This window comes from Triticum aestivum, chromosome 7A (assembly GCF_018294505.1).
Source record: "Triticum aestivum cultivar Chinese Spring chromosome 7A, IWGSC CS RefSeq v2.1, whole genome shotgun sequence".
Classification (NCBI taxonomy): Eukaryota; Viridiplantae; Streptophyta; class Magnoliopsida; order Poales; family Poaceae; genus Triticum; species Triticum aestivum.
In genome coordinates, this window is record NC_057812.1 from 162143396 (window position 1) to 162152764 (window position 9369).

A 9369-nucleotide genomic window follows, 5' to 3' on the forward strand; every position below is an offset into this window, starting at 1 on the left:
TAAAAAACAGAAACTTTAGCGCACACGAGATTTGCTGCCATTTTTTTACTGGAGAGTGAGATTAGGTTGATTCTTTTTGAAGATGATTAATAGAAAAATTACTCACGTCCACCCATTTAATTCAGAATTTTGGGGGCTAAAGAAGTATTCGAAACCTACAGATTACTACAGACTTTTCTGTTTTTGACAGATTCTGTTTTTCGTGTGTTGTTTGCTTATTTTGATGAATCTATGGCTAGTATCGGGGGGTATGAACCATAGAGAGGTTGGAATGTAGGTTTAACACCAATATAAATAAAGAATGAGTTCATTACAGTACCTTGAAGTGGTGATTTGTTTTCTTATACTAACGGAGCTCATGAGATTTTCTGTTGGGTTTTGTGTTGTCAATTTTCAAGTTTTGGGTAAAGATTTGATGGATTTTGTAATAAGGAGTGGCAAGAGCCTAAGCTTGGGGATGCCCAAGGAACCCCAAGGTAAAATTCAAGGACGACCAAAATCCTAAGCTTGGGGATGCCCCGGAAGGCATCCCCTCTTTCGTCTTCTCCCATCGGTAACTTTACTTGAGGCTATATTTTTATTCACCGCATGATATGTGTTTTTCTTGGAGCGTCTTGTATGATTTGAGTCTTTGCTTTTTAGTTTACCACAATAATCCTTGCTGTACACACCTTTTTGAGAGACACACATGAATCGGAATTTGTTAGAATACTCTATGTGCTTCACTTATATCTTTTGAGCTAGATAATTTTGCTCTAGTGCTTCACTTATACCTTTTTAAGAGCACGATGGTGGTTTTATTTTATAGAAATTATTGATCTCTCATGCTTCACTTATATTATTTTGAGAGTCTTTTAGAACAGCATGGTAATTTTCTTTGGCTATAAAATTAGTCCTAATATGATAGGCATCCAAGATGGGTATAATAAAAACTTTCATAAAAAGTGCATTGAATACTATGAGAAGTTTGATACTTGATGATTGTTTTGAGATATGAAGATGGTGATATTAGAGTCATGCTAGTTGAGTAGTTGTGAATTTGAGAGATACTTGTATTAAAGTTTGTGATTCTCGTAGCATGCACGTATGGTGAACCTTTATGTGATGAAGTCGGAGCATGATTTATTTATTGATTGTCTTCCTTATGAGTAGCGGTCGGGGACGAGCAATGGTCTTTTACTACCAATCTATCCCCCTAGGAGCATGCGCATAGTACTTTGTTTCGATAACTAATAGATTTTTCCAATAAGTATGTGAGTTCTTTATGACTAATGTTGAGTCCATGGATTATACACACTCTCACCCTTCCACCATTGCTAGCCTCTCTAGTACCGCGCACCTTTCGCTGGTACCATACACCCACCATATACCTTCCTCAAAACAGCCACCATACCTACCTATTATGGCATTTCCATAGCCATTCCGAGATATATTGCCATGCAACTTACCACCGTTCCGTTTGTTATGACACGTGACATCATTGTCATATTGCTTTGCATGATCATGTAGTTGACATCATATTTGTCGCAAAGCCACCTTTATAATTCTTTCATACATGTCACTCGTGAGTCATTGCACATCGGTACACTGCCGGAGGCATTCACATAGAGTCATATTTTGTTCTAGTATCGAGTTGTAATTTTTGAGTTGTAAGTAAATAAAAGTGTGATGATCATCATTATTAGAGCATTGTCCCATGTGAGGAAAGGATGATGGAGGCTATGATTCCCCCACAAGTCGGGATGAGACTACGGACGAAAAATAAAAAAAAGAGAAAAGGAAAAAAGAGGCCATAAAAAAAGAAGGCCCAAATAAAAAAACGAGAGAAAAAGAGAGAAGGGACAATGTTACTATCCTTTTACCACACTTGTGCTTCAAAGTAGCACCATGATATTCATGATAGAGAGTCTCCTATGTTGTCACTTTCATATACTAGTGGGAATTTTACATTATAGAACTTGGCTTGTATATTCCAATGATGGGCTTCCTCAAAATGCCCTAGGTCTTCATGAGCAAACGAGTTGGATGCACACCCACTTAGTTTCTTTTGTTGAGCCTTCATACACTTATAGCTCTAGTGCATCCGTTGCATGGCAATCCCTACTCACTCACATTGATATCTATTGACGGGCATCTCCATAGCCTGTTGATACGCCTAGTTGATGTGAGACTATCTTCTCCTTTTTTGTCTTCTCCACAACCACCATTCTATTCCACCTATAGTGCTATATCCATGGATCAAGCTCATGTATTGCGTGAAGATTGAAAAAGTTTGAGAACATCAAAAGTATGAAACAATTGCTTGGCTTGTCATCGGGGTTGTGCATGATTTAAATATTTTGTGTGGTGAAGATAGAGCATATCCAGACTATATGATTTTGTAGGGATAACTTTCTTTGGCCATGTTATTTTGAGAAGACATGATTGCATTGTTAGTATGCTTGAAGTATTATTATTTTTATGTCAATATTAAACTTTTGTCTTGAATTTTTCGGATCTGAACATTCATGCCACAATAAAGAAAATTACATTGAGAATTATGCTAGGTAGCATTCCACATCAAAAATTCTATTTTTATCATTTACCTACTTGAGGACGAGCATGAATTAAGCTTGGGGATGCTTAATACGTCTCCAACGTCTATAATTTTTTATTGTTCCATGTTATTATATTATCTATTTTGGATATTTAATGGGCTTTAATATACTTTTTATATTATTTTTGGGACTAACCTACTAACCAAAGGCCCAGTGCAAATTGTTGTTTTTTGCCTATTTCAGTGTTTCATAGAAAAGGAATATTAAACAGAATCCAAATAGAATGAAACCTTCGGGAGAGTGATTTCGAACAAACGCAATCCAGGAGACTTGGAGTGGATGTCAAGGAAGAAAAGAGGCAGCCACGAGGTAGGAGGGCGCGCCCCCACCCTCGTGGGCCCCTCGTGGCTCCGCCGACCTATTTCTTTCGCCTATATATACTCATATACCCTTAAAACATCCGAGAGCACCATGAAACCCTATTTCCACCGCCGCAACCTTCCGTACCCGTGAGATCACATCTTGGGGCCTTTTTCGGCGCTCCGCCGGAGGGGGAATCGATCACAGAGGGCTTCTACATCAACACCATAGCCTCTCCGATGATGTGTGAGTAGTTTACCACAGACCTTCGGGTCCATAGTTATTAGCTAGATGACTTCTTCCCTATCTTTGGATCTCAATACAAAGTTCTCCTCGATTCTCTTGGAGATCTATTCGATGTAATTCTTTTTGTGGTGTGTTTGTCGAGATCTGATGAATTGTGGGTTTATGATCAAGATTATCTATGAACAATATTTTATTCTTCTTTGAAATCTTTTATGCATGATTTAAATATCTTTGCAAGTCTCTTTCAATTATCAGTTTGGTTTGGCCTACTAGATTGATCTTTCTTGCAATGGGAGAAGTGCTTAGCTTTGGGTTCAATCTTGTGGTGTCCTTTCCCAGTGACAGCAGGGGCAGCAAGGCACGTATTGTATTGTTGCCATCGAGGATAAAAAGATGGGGTTTATATCATATTGCTTGAGTTTATCCCTCTACAGCATGTCATCTTTCCTAATGCGTTACTCTATTCTTATGAAATTAATACTCTAGATGCATGCTGGATAGCGGTCGATGTGTGGAGTAATAGTAGTAGATGCAGAATCATTTAGGTCTGCTTGTCGCGGACGTGATGCCTATATACATGATCATACCTAGATATTCTCATAACTATGCGCTTTTCTATCGATTGCTCGACAGTAATTTGTTCACCCACCATAGAATTTGCTATCTTGAGAGAAGCCACTAGTGAAACCTATGGCCCCCGGGTCTATTCTCCATTATATTGTTTCCCTATCAACTTGCTATTTCTATCATTGTTTATTTTGCAATCTTTATTTTCCAATCTATACAACAAAAATACCAAAAATGTTTTTCTTATTGTCTCTATCAGATCTCACTTCCGTAAGTGACCATGAAGGGATTGACAACCCCTTATCGCGTTGGTTGAGAGGATTTATTTGTTTTGTGTAGGTGCAAGGGACTGGCGCGTAGCCTCCTACTGGATTGATACCTTGGTTCTCAAAACTGAGGGAAATACTTACGCTACTTTGCATAACCCTTTCCTCTTCAAGGAAAAACCAGTGCATGCTCAATAAGGTAGCAGGCGCTGGAGTGTTTGGTATGCCAGAAGATAAAATTTCGCCGTCATTGTGCCGAGTTGTGCGGCGAGCTTCATGTTGTTGTTTCTTCAAAAGAAATTTGGGATCCAAGTGAGCTAAAGGGTGGGAAAATCTTACTTTCTGACTTCCTTGTCGGGTTTTCTATGTTGGCAGAGGGTCTGAGCCGGAGGAAAGGATAATTACCTCTTCGCCATCTGCATGGCTGGCCTCCGCATCATCCTGATAACAGTCATTGTCAATAAGATGTATGAAAAATGAGCCAAGGGAATCAAGTTCTACCTCCGACTCGTCATCATCAACTTTATCATCCAAATTGAATAATTTGGCAGCATTGGATTTCTTCTTGGCAGGCCTTTTGGTAGCTTTACTCTTTGTTCGGGTTTTCTTTGGCTTGTTTGGAAACTTCTTGGTCCAGAAGGGTGAGTCGTCATGTAAACATTGGATGAGTATGAACATGCAGTACAAATTAAACTATGAGTCAAGGATGAGCTTGATTCAAAAACTTACAGACAGCGGCTTATTCAGGATGCAGAAAGGACTCAATCCAACTTCACTGCAATCTTCCAAGCTCTCATTTAGCAGGGTCTTTGTCATATTATTGATGTCTTCCTCAATCATTTTGGTTTGACAGTGGCGCTGAGGATCTGTTAGCTCGCCGGTATACTCACACATAAAATTGGGTCGGCGGCTTAAAGGCAAGATTCTCCAGGCAACCCAGTAGCGAACTAGATCAATTCCGGTTAAACCATTGGCCATCAAGGCCCGTATATTTGCAAAAACTGGCACATATTTCTTTCATGCTGCTTTGCTGATACGGTCCGGAAGATGATGTCTGTTGCTAAGCCGGCTGGCGCGATAACTCGACAGGGGATTTTCTCCTTTCGGCGAAGTATCTTGGCAATAAAACCAAGTTTGGTTCCAGTCCTTGGGGTGACTGGGAAGATTAGCATCTAGGAAGATAGCCTCTTTCCGGCATTGTATGGATATGCCGCCTAGTTCAAGGCTAGGTCCATCTGTGAATTCATTCTACCGATTCAAGTAGTAGAACTCTCTGAATAGTTCTACGGTGGGCTCCTGTTGAAGGTACACCTCGCAGAACACTTGGAAATTGCAGATGTCTGGAACGGAATTTGGTCTGATATCTTGTGGATGGAGCTTCAAGAAATGCAGCACATCACGGAAGAATCTTGAGCCGGGAGGACTAAAACTCTGGTCCATATGATCCATAAAAGCCACCACTTCACCATCTTTGGGCTCAGGGCGAGTTTCATTACCCGGAACCCTCCAGTGGAAGGCTTCTTTTTTGGCTAAGACGCCAGTCTAAACATATACTTTCAAGTCTTCCTCAGTGACCCGGGAAACGTCCCAGTTGCAGGCGATCACAGTCTTGACCATCTTCGAAAACAAAGTCCTAAGAAAAGGAAACATTACCGGATTAAGATCATGCTATTAAACTGGACTATTTATTTAAGGGTAAAATGCTATGAACAGTTAACAGATTAAGCCAGGAATGAGCCTTGAAGTGTTGGCGGCTTAAAAGGGGACTGATGGTACCTACCAGATTAAGGATTTTGCTGTTAAGCCGGACAGAGTCTAACAATCAAGATATATGTTGCGGAATTAAGTTATGAGCAAGCATGGTTAAACTGGAGATATATTGCCGGGTCAGGAAAGTTATAAAGCATATGGTGGCGGTCTAACAAGATTTAGTGTCTTATGATGGATCACGATTTGCGGTATAAGCCGCCATGGCAGTTATGATACTTCAAATTTGCCTAAGTGTTGGACAAACAGATTTTGTAAGATGGAGCAATAATTTTGGGTCTACCACAGTTCAGAAAAGGCAATAAAATTCTAAACCTAAGGTGGCGGCAGTGGAAAGTGTGGATGTTTCAATGAGATCTTCCATGGGGAGATGATTACTCTAATGATAAAAATGAATGCTAAAACTACTTCCGCGCAAGGTTCGTAACCTATCCAGATTAAATGCCACCGAAGTTGAAGGAAACAGCGAAGAACAGCAATAACGCCGATGAACTACCCAAACCCTAAACGCATATCTGAGATAGAAAGAAATGTGCACTTACATAAGATGAGGAGCAGCGGTGGTGCGCCGGAGTTTCTGATCCAATCAGGTCGATGCAACGGCCTGGGTCGGTGCAGCGGTTGAAGGTCACGGCAACGGAGCTCAAGCGCAGAGGAGACACACGAGGAAGACGAAGGAAGGGGTGAGGCAGATACAAGGCATGCGCGGGAATCAAGGAGGCCGAAACCATCATGTGGTTATATGGATGCCTCGATTTTCAGGATGGTTGTTAAGATAAGGATCAATTAAGACATTTTGAACCGCGTACAAAATTAATGTGAAGTGACGTCATGATGGTTTAAGAAGATTCTGTGAGCTGACGTCATGGCGGGTTATAGCAAGATTTCTTAAACAAGTGGTGCAACATTTTGACAAGACTGGTATTGAAGATTGACATGAACAAGTTCAAGTCAACCTGGGGCCTAATGTTGGGGATATAACTACTGGATATGAACCGCCCAGGAGGGGCCGGGTCATACCACTAGCGACCTATCAATGAAGATGGCGGATCATGCAGGCTCATTGACGGCCCAAGACCCAGAGGCAACTTGAGGCCCAAGAGGATGAACCTCCATAAGTGTATGACTTGTTTATAAGGCAAGCGCAGTTAGTCACCGAGCCGGACACGTTGTGTATGAGCCGGCCGGGACTCCGTGAGCCGTCGGGCGTCAACCTGTGTATATAAAGGGACGACCCAACGGCGGTTTAGGGCAAGAAACAAGATATTGATAACTAGGTCATGCGTATTCGCTCCCTGGTGAACGAAACCCAAGCAATACAACCCTAACTAGAGTAGGACTTTACCTTGATTGCAAGGGGCCGAACCAGTATAAACTTCCCGTGTCCTTTGTCCTGTTTAACCCCTTTAAGCTAACCTAGTTGTGATGACTCCACGACTAAGTCCTTCCGCTAGGACATCCATCGTGTCAACTCCACGACAAGAAGCTTCAAACAACTCACAAAAAACTTTTGGCAACCCCTCCATCTAGCTCCTCTAATTTAATCAATGTTTATGCTTGTGTTACAAACTCTGATGGAAGCTTGGAATTGGGTCATGAACTTTGGATCTCATATTTATTCTTCTTTAAAGAGGTAGCCTTTTCATGGAGGCCGGCATGCAAGGTGTGGTGCAAGACGAAGAAAAAATGAATTATGTATGTGCGCGTGGGGGTGGGGTGGAGCTCGTCAGTTGGAGTATTTGTCCTGTCCCGTGCATCTCCTGGTTTGGAGTGGTAGATATAGCCATCCTTGGCAAAGGTCTTTTCCGGTTAGGTCTACATCTCTCCCTTTCAATAACCTTCCATCTTAATGTGTGTTGGGTCTAATTCAATTTTCTCCCCCCGTGGCTTTTCGTCAGAAGAGGAGAAGGAACCTATGTTGGTTGTTCTTTATCTTTCTTGTAGTTATAGTTTTTTTTAATATTTACTGTAGAGTAAAAAACCCACAACCCTTTATTGCAACCACAAAACAAACTGTACAGAGAAGATTACAAGTGACAAGCCTAACCTAAGGCAGAAGAAAACTTACATTTACATGAGGGAGTTAACCCAATCAACAAGCCTAGACTTAATGCTATCTTTAAGCCTATGAGACAGCAGAAGGATATCATGTATAAAGCTACCCCTCCAGGCAGCAAAAGTAGGCCGTGTCCCCCCTAAAAGTTCTCCCATTTCTCAGAATCCATATATTCCAAGCAGCTGTGAGCATCACTTCGAAGAAGAATGGATGACCAAATCTCTGCCTTGCTTGAGATATACATTGCTGAATATTTGAGCCATGTGTCCAATCAACCTGTAGGTAATTCCAAACCCTGGCATTGAAGTTACATTCAAAAAATAGATGAGCTCTATCTTCAAAAATAAAGGCATTATAGATGACACATAGATTATCAGCCGTAGTGGACCTCCAATGCCTTCGGACCAGCATGTCCTTTGTGTTGAGCCTGTCAAAAAAGAGTAGCCAACCGAAGACTTTAATTTTCATGGTACATCTGCTCTGCCAAAGCCACTTACAAGGTTGGATAGTTGGGAGGTGGGTATGCATGATGGCATAGAAACTCTTTGTTGTATATTGTCCAGACTTTCCAGGCCAAATCCAAACATCAGGCAATGTAGGGTCTCTTTGAAGATTGAACAACCATCCTTCCAAGGTTTCCAATTCAGATGCTGCCTCCTGGGAGATTGGCAGGTGAAACATGGAGAACAAATCCTGATTTTGCATAAAGTCCCTGACAGAAACCTTATCATCCAAAACAAAAGAGAAAAGCCTTGGTAATCTCAGGTTTAGGGGCCATGAAGAGCCACCTACATGCCAAGCATCCAACCAGAAAAGAGCAGAATCACCCATATTAACTTGCACTGAAGCAATGGACCTATAATGGTCAGCAAGCTTGAGTATGTCCTTCCACCAAAATGAGCCAGTGAATACTGTTGCATGAGGCACAACTCCATCATAATAGCTGTCCCAAATCAGCTAGACCCATGGTACCTATTGTTTATTGTAAAACTTATGCAAATGTTTGAGAAGCAGACCTTGGTTCTGAATTGTCAGGTTGAGAATGCCAAGGCCTCCCTTATCCTTGGGTCTGCAAACTAAATCCCAGGCAGCTAAATATTGTTTTGGCACATCAGAGTTTCCCCTCCATAGAAACTGCCTGAAAATCCTATCCAACTATTTGATAATACCAAGGCGAATATGCAAACTACAGAGGAAGTATATGGGCATGGAAGTAAGTACTGATGTGAGCAATTGCAATCTGGATCCTTGTTTAAGCATGGCAGAGCTAACAGACAACCTTCTTTCAACACTGTCCACAAGAGGCATGAAATCAATGATTCTAGGTCTTGTGGTACCAAGAGGCAAACCCAGATATGTGAAAGGCAATTGTTCCAACTTACATCCCAGTATGCTAGACAACCTCTGTGTCTCTGCTGGCTCAATATTGAGTGGCACCATTGAAGACTTGGCAAAATTTACCTTTAGCCTAGTTAACTGCTAAAAAATATGGAGCATGTTCTTGAGAACCACCAACTGATCCTCCGCTGCAGAGAGGATGATTATTGTGGCATCTACATACTGAATAATA